The sequence below is a fragment of the Rutidosis leptorrhynchoides genome, chromosome 11 (assembly GCF_046630445.1).
Source record: "Rutidosis leptorrhynchoides isolate AG116_Rl617_1_P2 chromosome 11, CSIRO_AGI_Rlap_v1, whole genome shotgun sequence".
Taxonomy (NCBI): Eukaryota; Viridiplantae; Streptophyta; class Magnoliopsida; order Asterales; family Asteraceae; genus Rutidosis; species Rutidosis leptorrhynchoides.
Window position 1 is genome coordinate 232,708,505 of NC_092343.1, and position 20,415 is coordinate 232,728,919.

The 20,415-nt window shown below is 36.9% G+C and overlaps 1 pseudogene; it reads right to left on the reverse strand.

Moving 5' to 3' along the window:
- Positions 1-433: 433 nt before the first annotated feature.
- The window catches only part of LOC139875442 (3-oxoacyl-[acyl-carrier-protein] synthase I, chloroplastic-like), a 32,967-nt pseudogene continuing 12,985 nt past the window's right edge, over positions 434-20,415 (reverse strand).

A 20,415-nucleotide genomic window follows, 5' to 3' on the forward strand; every position in this document is an offset into this window, starting at 1 on the left:
TCCTTTATGTGAAATCAAGACTACTTGTGCTAATACAGTTACTTACAAGTTGGATTAATTTTTTTGGGATCCGACACCAAATCAGATCACTAAACCAAACTTTTCTATACTATTCATCTTTAATACTCTACAAGGTAACTCACTATTCTTCATCTTACTCACTCTCTTGGAACGACGCACACAATCGTAACTCACGGAGGAGAAATACTTCCAGTGATTAATGATTGTGTCAAGACATGCATGAACAACCAAAAGTGAACATATACACAATCAAATCTTACATATATCTTTTCATATGAAAATGCATTTCTTCTTTCTAGCTCGGTGGAGATATGAATTTCCGTTCATATTTGAGCAAATTGATCAAATGCTTCTAAGTTAAATGAGATCGTACGGAACAAATACTTGTTGTGATTAATTAACAATATTGGTATCAAGGCTTAAAATGAGAGAATACCAAGGCACAATGGTGTCCACCAAAAACTATTGAATTTGAAATGGCTGCATATTCAAAGAGTTTAAGTAGGTTAACAAACACACCATGAAAACAAAAAATGATGAAATATGGAAATGAGCTCACCAACGTTGATTTCATGTTGCTGCTTTTCATTCGCAACTGTGTCGAGTTCAACTTCTGGCTCAATATTCTGTAGTCGAAATCATTTCATGAGGATCATAAGTACCTCTAATGTTATTTTAAGAGTGTAAGGGAAAAAGTTATTTTTGATTTTATTCCCAATTTAGCCATCATATTTTACTTGTGTTATGTGCAGTGTATGAATATACGGAGTATCACATAACATGTTATAATTTCTTATTTTCTCAATTTCATGTTTAGCATAATAGTACTTTACTTTAAATCATAAAAATTCCTATGGTAGTTTTCATAATGAAGTGCATGTTGATCATATACATACTTATGTATATGTATATTTTTAGTGCGGAAGGCCTTTTAGAGGTGAACGCACAAGACAGATAAACCGCGGTATAATGCGGTAGGATTGCGCAGAACATTAAAGAGTGAAAAAGGCTTCTCGCAGTATTTGTGAGGAATGTCTAAGTGCCCGCACAACTTACTTCCGCGTAACTCCTGGACCTATAAATAGGGAGCTTGGCCTCTCATTTTAGGTTGTTGATTCTGGAAGGGTTGCCCAAGCCATATTGATTTCTCTCGTGACTTTGCCCGAGACTAAATCATTATTTGGTTAAGGTAATTTACGAAGACCGGGACATGGTTGTTGATCGTTTAGCACTTAACGAAATATGACAATAAGGTCCCAAAACCATAATCGACATCCATTATACCCCCTCAATGCACTCAATCCTTGATTAACCGTAATAGGATAATCTAGGATTGATCAATTGGCGCCATCCGTGGGACACGAATAGAATTGAAATGAGAAATTCGCGTTCGTTTTAATCGAGCTATTAAACTCATTTCCTAATTCTAATCGTGTTGTTCTCTGTTTTGTATTGCAGGAAAGTGTTTTTAATTCACAAGAAGTGAAAATTTCAAGATATTCTTGGATAAACATGTCTACGTGCAATAAAAAGAAGAATGCAAGCACTATAGGTGCATTAGATCCAAAAAATGCTTCGAATTTTGATTTTCAATCAAGTCCTGACGTTAGCCAGCAAACTAAAGAGTTGCTTGTGAAAGCATCTGTAAATGCTAAAGCAATGGAAGAAACACAAATGAATGTTGCAACTGAAAAGGTGAATGCGACAAGGCGTAATGTGCCGCAGAACCGTGAAGAGCAGAAAACAGATGAAATGAGGTCAAAAGTAACTTCTGCAAGTGCACAGACAAAATTAGATAAAACCTTGATCAATGAAGGTAATGCGCATAATGGCGCTGAAACCGCAGAAAAAGGAGCGTCAAAAAAGGCTGCGAAAAAATTGCTCACGCCCTTAGAGGCAAAGCAATTATTAAAAGAAAGAGGTTTTGACCTCCATATTCCAAAAAATTTTGAATGGCCACTTAATGAATCATCACCGAATACGCAAAGGTTAATCATCCAACATGATGAAAGAGTGCGTGATGAAGAGCAAGATCAAAGAGCTTTTGGTTCGCCAGTGTTGCTTTTAAAGAAAGCAAAAATCGCAAAAGTTATAATGCCAAATTCAGATAATTCTGAAAATTCTGAAAGTGATCCTGAAGTGGTAGAAATTGCGAAATTGAAACGTAAAAGGCCTTCCACGCCTGTTCCGCATTATTATGAAGAAGGAGAGACATCTCAGGCTGCGAAAATGGAGAATGCGGAAACATTTTTGGCGGATATGTTCAAAAAATTGGCACCAAGGGATATGCAACATAAATTTGAGCATCCAGATGTTATACAGCAAATGATTGAGAAGTATTGCGCGGAAAATAAGGAAGTGCGGCCGAAAAAGGCAACTGAAATAACATTCGCGATAGATAAGTTTGTGGAGCACATATCTGATTACCCAATCACTACACCACCCATTGTGCCAGCAACTTTGGGTGTATATTCAGGATTAACAGATCCACTTGATTTTTTGCAAAGAATTGAAGGAGTGGTTAGCACGTAAAACTGGGATGAAGCAATTGCGTGCCGCGTTTTCCCAATGGTGTTGCAGGAATTAGCGCGTGAGTGGTTTCATAATCTAAACACAAGAAGCATTGCGGGTTTTGTTGATTTAAGAGAAAAATTTCTCTTGCAATTTCAAAACTTGTTACCGCAGAAAAAGACCCACATAGAGTGCCACGACATCAAACAAGGCTTTAAAGAGACATTAGGAAGTTTGCTGACAAGATACATTTATGACTGTCAAAAAATTCCAAATCTCCATGAGGATCAAAAAATCTCTGGTTTTGTACATGCAATAAATCCGCAGAAACACCCAACTCTTGTGCGGCGTCTTCGCAGAGATGTTCCGCACAGTTTTGCTAAAGTCATGCAAGAAACATATGATTACATCCGCTGTGGTGAAGACAGTAACATAATGCAAAACTGCGGCTGGGGCAAGGATAGGAGTTGGCGTGATGATAATGACACATACCGTGATGGTAACGGGGATGGTTACCGCGATTATAACCGCGGATCTGGTCAGCAAAGAAGGAACAATAATGGTGGAAATTTGCGCAATGACCGACAGCGTAATGGGGGAGATGGTGGCAATCAAGGTTATAATAATCGCGACAGAAATTATATGCGTAAATGGAATAATGATTCATTTGCGGTAATTCAAACTTTGACAAAATCACCAAAAGAGATCCTTTTGCAGGAGCTTGTTGCTAAAGCATTTTCAGATCCACCGCAGTTGAGTGATAATAATAGGCGTGACAAATCAAAATTTTGTATTTTTCATGACGACTATGGGCATGATACAAATCGTTGTCGCGACCTTGTTGAGTTAATCGCAGACGCGGTTGGACAGGGAAAATTCAATCATCTTTTGATTACCAAGGAAGCAAGTTCCACTGACGCGATGGTTGTGCCCACATTGGCAGCTACCCCAAAAACGCCAAATGTTAACACAATGATGCAACAAGAACGCAAAGCACCCGCGGTTAAAAACTTGGGTTCGAAGGTGGTTGGGAAAAAGGATACTTTGCAGCAAATTCAAGTTATAAACATGCTGACTGTTAATGGTGATACACAACAGCAAAAGCCGTTGGAAAGCTATGAAAATTGGCAGCTTGTGCCTATAACTTTTGCGGCAGAAAATGATTGCGCATTTTTGGAGGAACCAATTGTTATATCATGCAAGATTGCGGAGTTGGGTATTCAAGTGATGAAAGTCCACATAGACACTGGTAGTAGTGTTGATGTTATGTATAACCAGTGTTTTCGCAAATTGTCAAAAAGATGTTCAATTCAAGTTGAGGCCAACCGCAATGTCTTTGTCAGGCTTTTCTGGTGAGTCTGCGCGGCCTATAGGGCAGTTGGAATTGGAAATTGAAGTTGTTGATGAGCAAAAAGCACAACTTTCGCGTAAAGCTCAATTGAGTTTGTATGTGATGAATATTGTTTCGTGCTATAACATTCTTTTGGGGCGCACAGCTGTTTGCAGACTGGGCATTATTTCCTCCCCAATTCAAGGGATGGTAAAATTTGCAACAACCAATGGCATTGCGACAGTTACATCTGCGGTTCAGCAGTCATTATGTGCATCTGTAATGTTGAATGATAATTCGGGAACAGAAGGCCATATGGTGGTAACAAACGCAAATGTCATGGTGATTGAGTGATATTAAAATGTGAATATTTGAAGTTCCGCATAGAAGATTTAATGCGAATGATAGATCATCTGAATTGTGATTTGCATATTCTTGTTTAAAAGTAACAATGCCAAGTGTTTTCACCTATTGATTGTTGTTTGAAAATAATCAAATCTAAATAAATAAAGTGTGTTGATTTTTCTTATGATGCTGTTGTGCGTAAAGTTAATTATGATGCATAAAACAAGAAAGTTATTAAGGTATGGCATAAAAGTGATGGAAAATCCCACTTTATGCAATATTCTGTTGAAACTAAGAATACAGTTGATTGCATCAAAATAATGTTAGCCATTGTGAAGCCGCATTAACTCTGTTATGTGAAATTAAATAATGCACATAAATGCGAAAATTATAAATCAGTAGCAACATGAGGATGCAAAGTTCAAAATTGAATAAGTGATGGAAAAGCCCACTTAGTGTTCGGTAATAAACATATGGAATGTGTATGCGAAAAGGTAAATATTGGAAATTTTGCCCAAAGTATTAGATTTAGCCGTACTTGGATGCTTCGCAAAAAACACAAATTTATATGCCTAAGGATCGTTTCGGCAGACTTAGAAGATTCATAATGTGTAGATTAGCACGCGCATACAGGTTGTTTCGCATAAAGTAATTGTTTATTATGTGCACAATAATAAACAGTGAACATGCAAAGGACAATGCTAGTGGTTATGAATATTAAACAGTACTTAAAGCGCTATAAAAATTAAAAGTTGCAACTAATATGAACATTTTCTATTAAAAACCGCATATGACTGCGGTCAAGTGTTACACACAAAAATACACGCAATCATTATTGCGGATTATCTACATCATTACAAATTAAGTTCCATAATATCTTTCATGGTAACATTTTCCTCTTGGCAAAGCGCAGAGAGCGCCGGAATGTCAATACATTTGATACCTTTACTGGTTTCATCATAAATCTGCTTCGCAACCTCTATTTCGCATATTTCCTTGTCGATGACCTCTGGATACGGTGGACCAATCCCATAAGCAATTTCAATTATCGACAGAAATTCGCAACGTTCAAGGAGTTTAGCCACATTAAGGTACTCTTGGAATTTCTGCGATACAGGGTTGGAAACCATTATCTTATGGCTAAGGGTGGGAAGATACGCGACGAGTTGTTTAAATTGCTCATCTGTAGCTTCAGCTTGCGGCTGGGACTCAAGTACGGTAGTCAGTGTGGTCACTTGAGCTTCCGCGGATTGAAGTGCGGTTTGAGAAGATCCAAGATCTTTCTTTAGTGTTGCGTTTTCCATCTCTAGACGTGCAATCTTCTTATCAGCTTGCTTTAAAGCTTTTTCTTGAGCCATAAGCTCCGTCACCAACTTGTCCCTGCGGGGGACATCATCCACAAGAAGGCATAACGCAGTACATAAATTTTACACCCGTGTACTTTCCACGGTCTCATCGTCAAATTTTTGAAATTCTGCACGAACATCTGCAGGAACCGCAGATGCAAGCTGCTTTAATTGATTTGCGGCTGTTGCGCGGTCGATGTTTATGTGCTCATGAAAATTGTCAAATTTTATTGACATAATAGGGCTTGCTGGAGTGAACTCTTTGCTGAAAATATTGTGTGGAATATCCTGCGAGATATTGAACTGCACGTCTTCTTGTGAACCTTTAGTAAGGTCGATGGTTTCTGCGAAAAAATTACAATAATGAATGTTACGCATAAAACGCAGTGTGAATGCATTAAAGTCGCATTAATAATGAAGAATTTTGTATAAAGTAATTGCAGCAAATATTTTGCATACCTTCTTCTTCTTCAGAATCTTCTTGAATGACTTGTTTTCCGCGTTTCTTTCCTGACGTGGTAGGGTTAATGGTAGAACTTTTACGTTTACCCTTATCGTGGATTTCCGTAATCTGGTTCTCATTAATCAACGATTCCTCAACATCAATAACTTCGTTGTTCTCCAATGAACGACGGTATGAGGTGCAGCCTTGAATGTTCTTCTGGCGCATAATTTGATCGAGGGTGATCTCTGCGAAAGTTATAATAATTATTGCACAGTCGTATATATTAAAATACGCGGTAACAAAATGCAAATTGAAATAAAAAACAAGTGTATACCATTGTCATCTGCATCCTTGAAGATGCCAAGCTGGTTTGCCCAGGGCCAATATGTGGAAATTCTGCCTACATAAAGAGGCACGATCCCATATGGGCGAATCTGCAAACACGCATTGACGAGCTGTTGGAAAGTCTCGGTTTCATACTCGTCAAGTGTAATGCGATCCTTGCTTTTTTCAGAGCAGGAGCTAACCCAGGTGTTAATCTTTTTATAATCGCGGAGGGCGGTTCTTTTTATGAAAAAGTAAGATTGTTGCCATTTGCCAACATTTTCCTTTGGTGTATCCATGACACCACTGCGGCATTTGAAGCTAAACCAGCTAGCATCATGTGTTAGGATGGAGGAGAATTTGCGAAATACATCTACAGAAGGTGGCCTGTTTATGGCATTGCAGTACATCTCGAACACTATAAGTTTAGCTACCGCATTCAGATGCAATTGGCCAGGACCAACCGCATAAAACTGACATGCGGATAAGAAAAAGTTAGTGAAAGGAAGCCTCAGATTGCCTAAATATAGGGAGGTTTCGTAGATCGTAATATATCCTTCTGGAGGATTGTCTGCAGTAACACCTGTTGCAGGTGCAACAGGTGCGAATTGATCAAGCAATGGATAGTTGCGTTTGATCTGCTCAAGCAATTCTTTGGTAATTAGCGAATTAAAGTCATGTACTGAAGGTCCGGAAGTTGTTGGTGATCGTGACGTAGACATGATAAAAGTAGGGAGGTGGTTTGGTTAAGTGTAAGAATGAAAAACGCAGAAAGATGATTGAGTGCGCTGAAAATTGTAAGTATGCTTTTTTAGAGAGAGAAAATAGTGTGAGAAAGTGAAAATGGACATATGCGGTGATGTTTTCTATTTATACTTGCACGATTGCAAGTAGCCGTTTAAGAATAATCATGATGATCCAACGGTTATTAAAATGCGATGGGATTGCAACGGTTAGAAATACAGCCGTTAGCAGGAGAACTGCAATGCGGATGGATAATTTACGTGATGTGCGACACTGCGTAAGCTATGCGAATGATTTTTTTAAAAAAAAGAGAACCCCATAAACACTACAATTTTTTATTTTTTAAGAGTTTATTGTCTTACTTTTTCTGCGAAAATGTAACACAATAAATTGGGAGGACTTGATCATATACATACTTATGTATATGTATATTTTTAGTGCGGAAGGCCTTTTAGAGGTGAACGCACAAGACAGATAAACCGCGGTATAATGCGGTAGGATTGCGCAGAACATTAAAGAGTGCGAAGGCTTCTCGCAGTATTTGTGCGGAATGTCTAAGTGCCGGCACAACTTACTTCCGCGTAACTCCTGGACCTATAAATAGGGAGCTTGGCCTCTCATTTTAGGTTGTTGATTCTGGAAGGGTTGCCCTAGCCATATTGATTTCTCTCGTGACTTTGCCCGAGACTAAATCATTATTTGGTTAAGGTAATTTACGAAGACCGGGACATGGTTGTTGATCGTTTAGCATTTAACGAAATATGACAATAAGGTCCCAAAACCATAATCGACATCCATTATACCCCATCATTGCACTCAATCCTTGATTAACCGTAATAGGATAATCTAGGATTGATCACATGTGTATACGTATCACATACAAACTGATTGATTGTGGGATGCAACCAGCCCGTCTGAATTGCTATTATCGTAGCTATGGCTTCAAGACCTCCGGCAGCACCTAAACAATGTCTGATCATAGACTAAAACATAAACAAAAGAATAACTTCAATATCGAAAGGTAGGGGTTGATGATATGGAGATATATATTTAATAAATTATGAGAATGGAATTCACCTTTGTAGCATTCATTTTTATCCCTGCAGTGTTCTTGAATACTTTTTTAAGAGCATTTACTTCAGCTATATCTCCAAGTTGCGTTGAAGTAGCATGTGCATTGATATAATTCACCTACAAATTACAAACTTAGTTGGAAAGAGATAATGTAGCTCTCGTTTAATTAACTCAATATATGATTGAGCTATATTTATGAGAAATTTGGTTTGTACACTAATGGTTTGAAGTAAACTCCAAAAGGTTTCACTAACAATGCGTATGTCTGGTATGCAGATAAAAAACTAGTGACACAAATTACCTCATATTAACTTCCTTACTTATTTATAAAAGTCATAATTATGTAATATTTTATCAAAATATTAGATATTAAATTTTTGATGAGTTCATAACTATTATTTTCAATCACTGATTGGATAATAATGTCATAATTTTCTTGATCTTCAAATCAACATTTATTTAATTGATTTGAATTTCAACCATTAATTTGTTTGTAAATAATATTTTACAATATTTCCCTTGATCTCATAGTCAAATAATAGAAGCAATATATAGATACAAATATAGCAATCCAAAAGCCTAACAATTAATGATGAGAAAGCTAAACATCAACCATCCGTTAACATCCCCCCATATTTGGAGCGTGAGAGGAGCGAACGGTCAAATTGGATCGAAATTCCTCAAATAGAGCTGTAGGTAATTCCGTAGTGCAAATATCTGCATACTGATATCGCGATGGAACATGAAGAACCCGAACATCACCCATTGCCACAAGGTTTCGAACAAAGTGAATGTCGATCTCTATATGTTTCGTCTGTTGGTGTTGAACTGAGTTGGACGAACGATAAACAACACTCACATTATCACAGTAAACGAGGGTGACGAAAAAATAACGGACAATTGAGCTCATGGAGAAGGTTGCGTAACCAACATGTTTCGGCAACAACGTTTGCGACACCACGATACTCAGCCTCTGCACTAGACCTAGATGGCGTGTGTTGGCGCTTAGAATACCTAGAGAGGAGGTTATCACCGAGAAAAACACAGTAACCAGATGTAGATCTCCTAATGGTGGGGCAACCTGCCCAGTCAGCATCTGAGTAAGCCACAAGAGAAGCTGAAGATGAAACAAACAGCTGAAGGCCAATATGAAGAGTCCTTGAATGTAGCGAAGGATCCGTTTGAGAGCTAAGGAATGAGGCTCACCCGGATCATGCGTAAAAAATACACCTGCTGTATGGCATAAGAAATGTTAGGATGGGTGAAAGTGAGGTACTATAGAGCACCTCTAACGCTACGATACAAAGTGGGATTAGACACAGCAGGACCATTAGCCCTAAGCTTAGAATTAGTATCAATCGGTGTCCGGTACGTGTTACAATCAATCATGTCAGCACGCTCTAGAATCTCAGTAGGGTATTTATGTTGGGAGAGAAACATCCCAGCGAAAGTACGTGTCACATAAATCCCAAAAAATAATTTAATGGGTCTAAGTCAGTCATGGAGAACTCCTGATGCAGAGATTTAATAATTCATTGAAGAAACTCTGTAGATGAGGTGGTCAAGACAATATCATCAACATAAAGTAATATGTAAGCAGTGTCAGGACTCTATCGATATATAAACAATGAAGAGCCATAACGACTATAATAAAAACCTTCTCGGGAAGAAAATCCTGCAAAGCATTGAAACCAAGACCTCGGGGAAAGTTTAAGACCGCAGAAAGACTTACGCAGAAGGCAAACATATTCAGGGTGTTCGCGATCTCTAAAACCGGGAAGCTGATGCATATATACAGTCTAAGAAAGATTTCCGTTAAGAAATGCATTCTTGACATCAAGCAGATGGGCAGGCCAATTTTGAGAAAGCGCTAGACTTAGAATAATGCGAATAGTGGTTGGATTAACAACCGGACTGAAAGGTCTCATCATATCAATCCTGATCTATTGAATTTGACCATTAACAACTAGATGTGCTTTGTAATGATTTAAATATCCATCTGCATTATATTTTTGCTGAAAGAGCCACGTGGAACGAAGTACGTCCGCGTCTGCAGGTCTAGGCACAAGAGTCTAAGTACTATTATTGATTAAAGCAGTATATTCATCTTGCATAACATGATTCTAATTAGGATCAACCATGGCTTGGGGAGTAGTACTTAGGAAGAGGGGAGACATTGGAGATGTGAAGGTTCAGACTTTGGACAGTTTTGGTGATGCAAACGCGAGATCAAGTGGCCATGAGATGAGTGGGCACAGAAATAGGTGGAGGGCTTTGAGATTCGACCATAGGTTGGGTCAGTTGAGTTAGTTGTGGAGCTTGTGAGGTGGGGATCGGAATGTGTGGTCATGGAGGTGGAGGTTGTGTGGGGTTAGTTGTGGACCTGGGGCAAAAACTAATTAACAGGGTTATGAGAGTGGTAGGAGAATTTAGAAAAGAACAAGATGGTGGTTAGTTGGGAGTCATGGATCCATAGGGAAGCATATTTTCATCAAAAGTGACATGGTGAGACATGATGATTTTTTGGTGGAAAGGTCAAGGCAACGTTACCTACGATGGTTGGAAGGGTAACTGAGCAAAATACAAGGTGTAGACTATGGTGCGAGTTTATTTGTGGTGTTAAGGTGAGGGTAACAAAGACAACCAAAGACTCGAAGAAAGACATAGTTTGGTTTTAAGTTATAAAGCCACACATGAGGAATTTCATGATTGATAGCAGAAGAGGAGAGGATATTGAGGAGATATGCAGCCATGTGGAGTGCCTCGATCCAAAATTGAAGAGGTAAGTGTGCTTGAGGAGGTAATGGGAAATCTTTAATTTCATGGTTAAATTATGTTTTAACAAAAGGGAGAAAATGAACAAATTTAGCAAAAGCATCAGACTTGTTATGTAAAGGATACACCAAAAGTTAGTGTGAGAAATGATCCAAGAAAATAACATAATACATAATACCACCAAGGCTCGAAAGTGCGAAAGTCCACAAATCTGAGTGAATAATGTCAAAACAAGAACTGACAGTGAAATTCGAAAGGTGAAAGGGAAGTTACACATGCTTTCCTATTTGACATGCATGACAAAGCATGTGAGACTTTGGTTTATTACAAGCAATATATTTACTAGAGATAAGGTAGCTTAGAACATCATTTCCAGGGTGTTCGAAGTGTTGGTGCCATGTGGAATCTTAGGTGAGGAGAGCATGGTGGACAGGTCGTGCAACAGGGTTTGTGACAGGATATAAGTCACCCGTACTGTCACATCGGAGGAGAAGTTGACGAGTCTTATAGTCTCTTACAGAAAAATCAAATTCGTCAAAATCAATAGATACTTTGTTATCACGAGTAAATTGATAGACAGACAAGGTTTTTGATAAAGTTTGGTGTGACAAGGACAATACGTAGGTGTAGGGGTCGATGAAGAGTTGGCAAAATGCTATGACCAGTGTTAGTGACATGAATGGATATACCGTCACCAACAACAATAGTTGGATGAATGCCAAAACTAAAAATAACACTTATATTACTTGAAGCCGAAGAAAGATAAGAAGATGCACATGTATCCAAGGTGTTCATCGGTTTGGTTTTTGGTTTTTTGGATTATTTGTTTCGGTTTTTTTATTGAAACTTTTAAAATCAAAACCGAAAAACCAAACCGAAACCGAATTCAAATATCAAAACCGAAATCGAAACCAAGCCGAAAACCGAATTTAATTCGGTTTGGTTTCGGTTAATACCGAATTCAACTTTCAAAATCAATTTTTTACTTTTTTCCTACGAAATGAACAAACATTATCGTATTAACTTTGTAATATATAATACTAACCTTATATATATATATATATATATATATATATATATATATATATATATATATATATATATATATATATATATAGAGGTAAGAACAATGGAGAAGTAACCAATTGGGGGGAAGCGGGTGGAAGTGGGTGAAGTAAATTTGTTTTTTTTAAATTTTGGTTTTTTGGAATTTTTTTTCAGGCATCAAGATCACATGAAAAATATGAACATTTTAAAAAGACACTTCGTGATGAATGTTATTATTTAGGCGGGAAAACGATCGACAAAAATAACATTCAAGATAATATTAATCGTGAAGAATGTTAATCTTCGAACGTTTTTTTCTTCATATTTTGTGAAGTACTTTTTGTCAAAATTTAGCCCGATTTAGAGTTTAGGGTTTAGGGTTTATGGTTTAGGGTTTAATATTTTTGGTTTAGTCCCTAAACCCTAAATTCTAAACCGTTCGTGTTAAAAACTCAATCTAAATCCTAAATTCTAAATTTCTAAACCCTAATTCTAAACCCTAATATCTAAGGTGTATTGCTTTTGTGTACGGCTAAAGGAAGAATTGAGGTAGAGAAAAAAATTAGGATACATAGAAGGCTCTTAATACCATAATACTTTACAATATTTTCCTTGATCTCATGAATAAATAATAGAAGCAATATATAGATATAAAGATAGCAATCCTAAAGCCTAGCTAACAATAAACGATGGTTTTTTATTATTATTATTATTATTATTATTATTACTATTATTATTATTATTATTATTATTATTTTTATTTAATTCCTCGAAGTCGCGAGGTATACACCATATAATAACATACAACAGGTATTACGTACCTCCTCTGAGGATACACCAGCATTCACAAGGCTCTTCTTAATGCAAGATGCACCAACAAGACCATCGGATCGTGGACAAGTTACATGATAAGCATCACAATTGACAATTGATTGCGCCTCCCAAGTACTCAGCAAGTATTGGTGCATCTCTTTTCATTGCATTCTCTAAGCTCTCCATCACCTACATAAAAGTATATATATCATATAATTAACATGCATGTTTAAGTTTAATTATTAGTCGCAGGATGCGGCGTGCGGAATTATGTAGTTATTTTAGTGAAGAAATAAGTGGATAAAAAGCTATGATAAAGAAATATGTATAGCAAAAATTATTCTTACGCAGTGAATCCTATTTCACTATCTTTATCCGGTCGACTAAAAATATTTTTGCTTTTTTCCCTTTACAATTATATTATATTATATATTATAATAAAATAAAAGATGATATTATCATAAAAATAAAAGTTACAAATAAAATGTAATTACAATATTAGTAAATGGGGTTGTCAATTAAACAATTTATTTTCGCCTTTATGGACCAATTATATTGAGTTATTATTACACTACACTATTTAGAATGGGGGATGATTCTCACATACACTTTTTTGATTCTCACACACCAATTGAGTATTATTAGAAGAGTAAAAGGTTAAAATAGGTGTGTGAGGATCAAAAAAGTGTGTGTGAGAATCATCCCCCATTTAGAATAGATATATAGTAATATAGTAATAGTAATGAAGTCTAGTTAATAATCATTGAATGATAAAGTTACCAAAACACCAGAACCTTCGCCAATTACGAAGCCATCTCTATCTTTATCCCATGGTCTAGAAGCAGTTTGTGGGTTATTATTTCTCTGAGACAATGCTCTACAAGCACTAAATCCTTGAATCATCATAGTAACAACTGCTGATTCAACTCCACCAGCAAGTATTAAATCTGCTTTCCCTTCACGGATATAGTTTGAAGCTGCATTTATGCAGAAATTGGATGTTGCACATGTAGCACTAATGCTATAGTTTGGTCCCATAAAATCAAAATCCTATAAGTTCACAGTATTTGATATATGAACATCAGACTCTTAATTGAACAATAAATAAGAATTATAAGTACAAGAATTGAGAGAACACGATATGAAATATATGTTTGATAATATTGATCGTGCCAAAAGATACATCGAATGAAAAGCACACGTCCCTATTTATACAGATCAAAACTTTGGTTTCCAAAACTACTTTGCTACAAATAAGGAAAAGATAAACTTAAAAACCAAACTTATACGCTAATAACTTTAAAGTGAATCTTCTGGAGATAAACCCGAATCAAAACAAATCTTCTTAAAAGTTAAACATATCTCCAGAATATTCATTAGCTTAGCCATCAAGAAATCTAAAATCGTTGACTTCAGTAAACACCAGAGTCTGCAACTTCAGACTCTACATCTCCAGACTCTAGAATCTGCAAAATACTTTTTGACTCATCAGATCATAATTCCCAACAATCTCCCCCTATCTGATGATGTCAAAACAACCTGTTCACCTACTTCTTCAACTTTGCATACTCCTTTTCAATCAGTTTACACTTGCTCTTCATAAAATAAATTTTCTTCAACATGGACAACTTGCTATACAAGTGATTCAACAATTGTACCCTAAAAGGAAAAGTTTGCTCTGTGTCACATCTGGATAATAAACTGATCAACATCTCAATACTAGCTCCTTCAAACTGATCAACCCTAACCAACATTCTTTGATTTCCATTTGTCTTAAACATCAAACCATCCAAATACTCAACATACTTATCATCCACAAACTCTAAATGTTCAGTAACAGCATACCTTTCAACATGTCCCTTAGCTCTTCTCTCCTTCATCTCTAAATCAAACATTCCACAAAATACCTCATAATCCTTAAAACTTATAAACCCTTCTTCAAATACCAAATGTACCAGCATATAAACTCTCTTCAACACTTCTTGCACAATAACTTGATCATCTGTATACTCCTGGATACACACAGCTATGCCTTTCCACTCACAAAAACCCAATCGAACAATTTGATTCAATTTAACTCTTAATCTTCTATCAGGTAAATGAGTCATGGTTAGCAATAAAGTGACACCTTCAAATTCAGATTTATCAACCTCAACCTTGACAACATCACCTTCATATCTTCTGAATCTAAATCTTTTGTTCATCTGAGCTCTTAAATTACCTTGCATAGCAGCAACCACAACAGCACTAGTGCTTCCTTGAACATAACCAACACCACCTATTTGAGTATCACCAGTAACAACCACCTGAGTATCAACATCAACCATTTGAGTATCACCCGTACCTCTATCAACAACAACCACCTGAGTATCAACACCACTATCAGCTATATTCTCCCCCTCAGCCTGATGCTCCCCCTCAACTTGAGCTCTCTTAGATTGCTCCCCCTCAATGCCTTCAACATTCAATCTTTTTCTTTTCTCCCCCTTTTTGATATCATCTAAAGGGAGAGTAGATAAAAACTTCCAAATTTTAGTTTGTTGATCTTGAAGAGACTTAACATCAGAAGCAAAACCTGTAAAACATTCTTTAACTTCATCAACACCTGCCATTTTCTTTTCCAAAGCTGTCAATCTGTCAGCAATATTTGTCACACCCCCTGCACCACTTGTATCAGCCACACCCTGTACATCCCCAACCATCCTCCTTACCTCCATCAACTCATTTTTAGAAACAAAATTATTATTCAAGTGGAGATTAATTTTATCAAATTGAGACTGTACACCAGAAAGCTTGTCATCAAACTTTTTAGTCAAAGTGGTCAAAGCCTGGTTCAGGCCAACTATATTGACTGGTGCCTCAGTCTGTGAAGTGTTACCAATAGTTAGGGGTAGGGTTGGCATGTCCTCACAACCTTCCTGTTGAAAAGTAGGGCGATCCTTGGACATAGAAGGATTGGAGGCCTGTATTACACCTTGTGACATAAGTGTAACATTGGCAGCCTGTGCAAGTAAGTGTAAGGAAGGAATATTTGGAGTGGGTAGTGGCAGACTTGAGTCTGAGGTAATAGTAGGCTTGGCCATTGTAGCTAGTTTTTGGATTTGGTTATTTGAGTCCAGGATTGGGACTTCTTCATTTAAGTTAACTGAGTGGGATTCTTCAGCAACTGTAACATGGGTATCCAAGTTGACTATCCTATCAGGTTTAGGTTGGGTCGAAGTACTCCCCTCACCAACCTCTAGCAGAGGTGATGGAGAAGCACTAGTAGCACCTTGCCTAATGGATTGTTGATGTGAATCCATAAGTGCTGAATCATCTAGGGTTTCAGTTATGGTGATGTTCTCAATATGAACTGGTGAGTTCATAAGGTTGGTTGATTGGAGATTTTGGTCATTAGCAGTGGGAGAAAGTGGGTTAGAATGAAGTGGGTTGTCCTCACTCATACCTTCAGCTTGCTCTATTTGTGAAACAACATGGGGTGGAGTTTCTTGGGGGGGGGGGGGAGGGTAGAATCTGATTGCTCAGACTCTATAATAGGTTGACCATTGTTGTGATCTTCTGCAGACCCTGATTGCTCAGACCTTGAAGAAGATGCCCCTGCAGATCCTGATTGCTCAGGAACTATAGGTTGGTCATCATGGTCAATATTGACCCATTGCATCATAGCTGGTGTGAGAGCAACTTCTTCATCATTGACAATATGGCTGTGAAACATTCGTGTACTACACTCTGGAAAAGTTGTATACTCATACACACGAAACACCTTAAGCCCATCATATAAAGCTGGAGTCATGGCTTGTTCAATCATAAGACTTAAAATCCTGATAAATGACACATTATGATCCCTAGGAGTCTTTTCAATAAGAACCAACAATTCATTAAAGTATAAACGAGCATAATCAATATTTCTTCCTGTTACTATAGCATGAAACAAATAAGCCTCAAAATCATTAATCTCAATCAAGCTCCCACACTTAAAACTCAAGCTTCTAAGTACATTAGACAACACAAACATCCACCTGGGTGAAAACATACTTATCTTAACAGATGAGTCAGTCAAAGGTTGACCAACCAAAGTAAAACAAGACCTCACATCAGACCTTGATACGATTCTAACAAAATCATCTCGCATAGGAAGATTCAAAGCCAATCTTAAATGATTTTCAGTAAGAACTAAAGTATTGTTACCATTGCGATAAGTGCCAGTGATTGTTCGAGCTTCCCTGTTTCCAACACAAGTATACCAGACATAATTCACCTAACAACTCTGGAAACATAGTCATTGTTTTAAAGAAAGCATCCTTCAGAGGATGATTTCACATGAACTGAACCAACTCTTCATAATCTTCGTTAGCAAACTTTTCAGGAATAGAATCACATACAACTCTGTTGTTAGCCGAAACCATCACATCCTTATTTCCTTTGATTTCTGTAGCTCGAACCATGTTAGCAGTGGGTACAAGAACGAATGGAATGAACTTTGATCTTGCCATTTAGCTTTAAGAAAGAGAGAATTTTGAAGATTGAGGGAATTTTTGAAGATGATGATCGAAAAGAGGGATTAGGGTTTTATAATTTGATATTTATTTGAAGAAGAGGAGGGATTAAATACTCCTGACACAATTTCAAAAAGTTACTTTTAACCCCCAAAAGAAGTTACCTTTTACCCCCTTTAAAAATAACCCTTTTCACTTTAGACAAACGTAAGTAAAAACCAAATAAGGAAACAAATATTTCACAAACTTACACCAGTAGAGTAAATCTTTCCAGACTCTGAATAACATGATGTTACCCAGACTCTGAATATGACGTAATCCAGACTCTAATTTTTTATTTTTTTTACAACAACAGTTTAGAGAGTATTATCACTGGACAACATTTCAGTTGATGGATTTAACATTCCAAGTTGCCCAAGAAGATAAAAATGCCTTTCTTCAGAAAGTGCTTTAGTGAAAATATCTGCCAATTGATCTTTATTACCAATATGCTTTAAAAACACTTTGCCCTTCTCAACACAATCCCTTATAAAATGATGCCTGATTTCAATATGCTTGGTTCTGGAGTGAAACAATGGATTCTCAGTAATAGCAGTTGCACTTTCATTATCACACATTATTGGAGTTTTGGTCAATGATAACCCAAAATCTAAAAGTTGATGTTGCATCCAAAGTAACTGAGCACAACAACTTCCTGCAGCAACATATTCAGCTTCTGCTGTTGAAGTGGCCACAGAATTCTGCTTTTTACTAGACCAGCTGACCAATTTTCCACCTAGCAATTGACATCCACCAGAAATGCTTTTTCTGTCTAATTTGCAACCTGCATAGTCTGCATCTGTGTAACCAATTAGATCAAACCCTGAGTCTTTCGAGTACCAAAGACCCAGGTTAGGGGTACCTTTTAAGTACCTAAAAATTCTTTTCACAACTTTATAATGAGACTCCCTAGGATCTGATTGGTAATATGCACAAAGACATGTAGCAAACATTATATCAGGTCTACTAGCAGTTAAGTATAGCAAAGATCCAGTCATACCTCTATAGGTTGATTGACAAGTGAGTTTCCCAGATTCATCTTTATCAAGCTTTTCAGAAACACTCATTGGAGTTCTTAAAGTAGAATAATTTTTAAAACCAAATTTAGTTAACATGTCAGAAATGTAGTTACTTTGGTTGATAAATATGCCTTCAGAACTCTGTTTAATTTGCAACCCAAGAAAATAGTTTAAAGTAAATAAATTGCTCATTCTATACTCTTCAGACATAATGTCAGAAAACCATTTTCTTAAGTGTGGATTAGTAGACCCAAAAATAATGTCATCAACATAAATTTGAACAAGTAACACATCACCTTTGTCCTTTTTGATAAATTAAGTCTTGTCAATGGCTCCTCTGAAAAAATTCTTTTCTAGAAGAAATGTTGACAAGGTATCATACCAGGCTCTGGGAGCTTGCTTCAGACCATACAATGCTTTCTTCAATATGTAAATATGCTTAGGAAATTTCTTACTTACAAAAACAGGAGGTTGTTTCACATACACCTCTTCTTGCAATTTACCATTCAGGAAAGCACTCTTCACATCCATTTGAAACACCTTGAAATCTTTGTGTGCAGCATATGCCAGAAACAGTCTAATAGCTTCAATTCTAGCAACAGGAGCAAAAGTCTCATCATAATCTATTCCTTCTTCTTGTCTATACCCTTGAGCCACCAACCTTGCTTTATTTCTAATCACAATGCCATCTTTATCAACCTTGTTTTTGTAAACCCATTTAGTGCCAATTACAGTTTTACCATCAGGTTTTGGAACCAACTCCCATACATCATTCCTTTCAAATTCTGTCAACTCTTCAGTCATAACCTCAACCCAATCATTGTCAGCCAATGCTTCATATACTTCTTTGGGCTCAATTAGTGAAAGAAAATAAGAAAAGAAGCAATAGTTTGCAATAGCAAAGTCAGACACAGGTGTCTGAGAAGAAGAGCTAGGTTTAGGAAAACCAGTAGGATCCACAACATAATCCTCAAGATGCTTTGGAGGAACTATATTTCTAGATGATTTTCTAGTAGGAACAGCAGGATCCAAGGTGGTATTTGATGACTGATCACCCTCTTGAATAACAACAGACTCATCTTCTTGTGGAACTTCTTCTGTATGAGAATTATCTGCAGAATCATTTTTCAACCCAGACAAATTAGGTTCATCTGACTCAGACTCTGAATCCAGAGTCTGAACACTGTTTCCAGAAATTAAATTTGACAATTCACCAAGTGCAGATTGCTCAGTGCTGGATGACTGATCCATTTCTATAGAACTTTCATCAAAAGAAACATAAATGGATTCTTCAATCTTCATTCTCCTCTGATTATATACTCTATAAGCTTTAGATACAGAAGAATATCCCATGAACACACCTTCATCAGATTTTGGCCTCATCTTTTCAAGCTGATCTCTTTGAATTAAAATATAGCACTTACACCCAAATACATGGAAGTAATGAATAGTAGGCACCTTTTTATGGTATAACTCATAGGGAGTTTTGCCATGTTTCTTCACAATCAAGGACCTATTTTGAGTATAACATGTTGTATTAACTTCCTCTGCCCAGAACCTTAGAGCAACATTTGATTGACATAACATGGTTCTGGCTGCTTCAATAAGGGTTCTATTTCTTCTTTCAGCAACTCCATTTTGTTGTGGAGTTCTAACAACAGAGAAATTTTGACCAATTCCAGACTCTTCACAAAAGTCAATTAATGTAACATTTTTGAACTCAGTACCATGATCACTTCTCAACTGTTTAACAAGAACACCTTTTTGAACCTGCTCTCTCTTGATCAAATTGATGATTTCTTCAGGAGCATCACTTTTTGCAGTTAAGAAAATAACCCATGTAAATCTAGAATACTCATCAACAATCACTAGAGTATATCTTTTTCCACCCAAACTACTAGTGTTCATTGGACCAAATAGATCCATGTGAAGCATGTGAAGTGGATCACTGATAGTAGCCAGGGTTTTTGAGGGAAACTTTGTTTTGGTCTGTTTACCCATAATACAAGCAGAACAAGGCTTATCTTTCTTGAAAGGCTGTTGAGGCAGACCTCTTACAAGCTTCTTTTTGGAAAGCTCATTAATG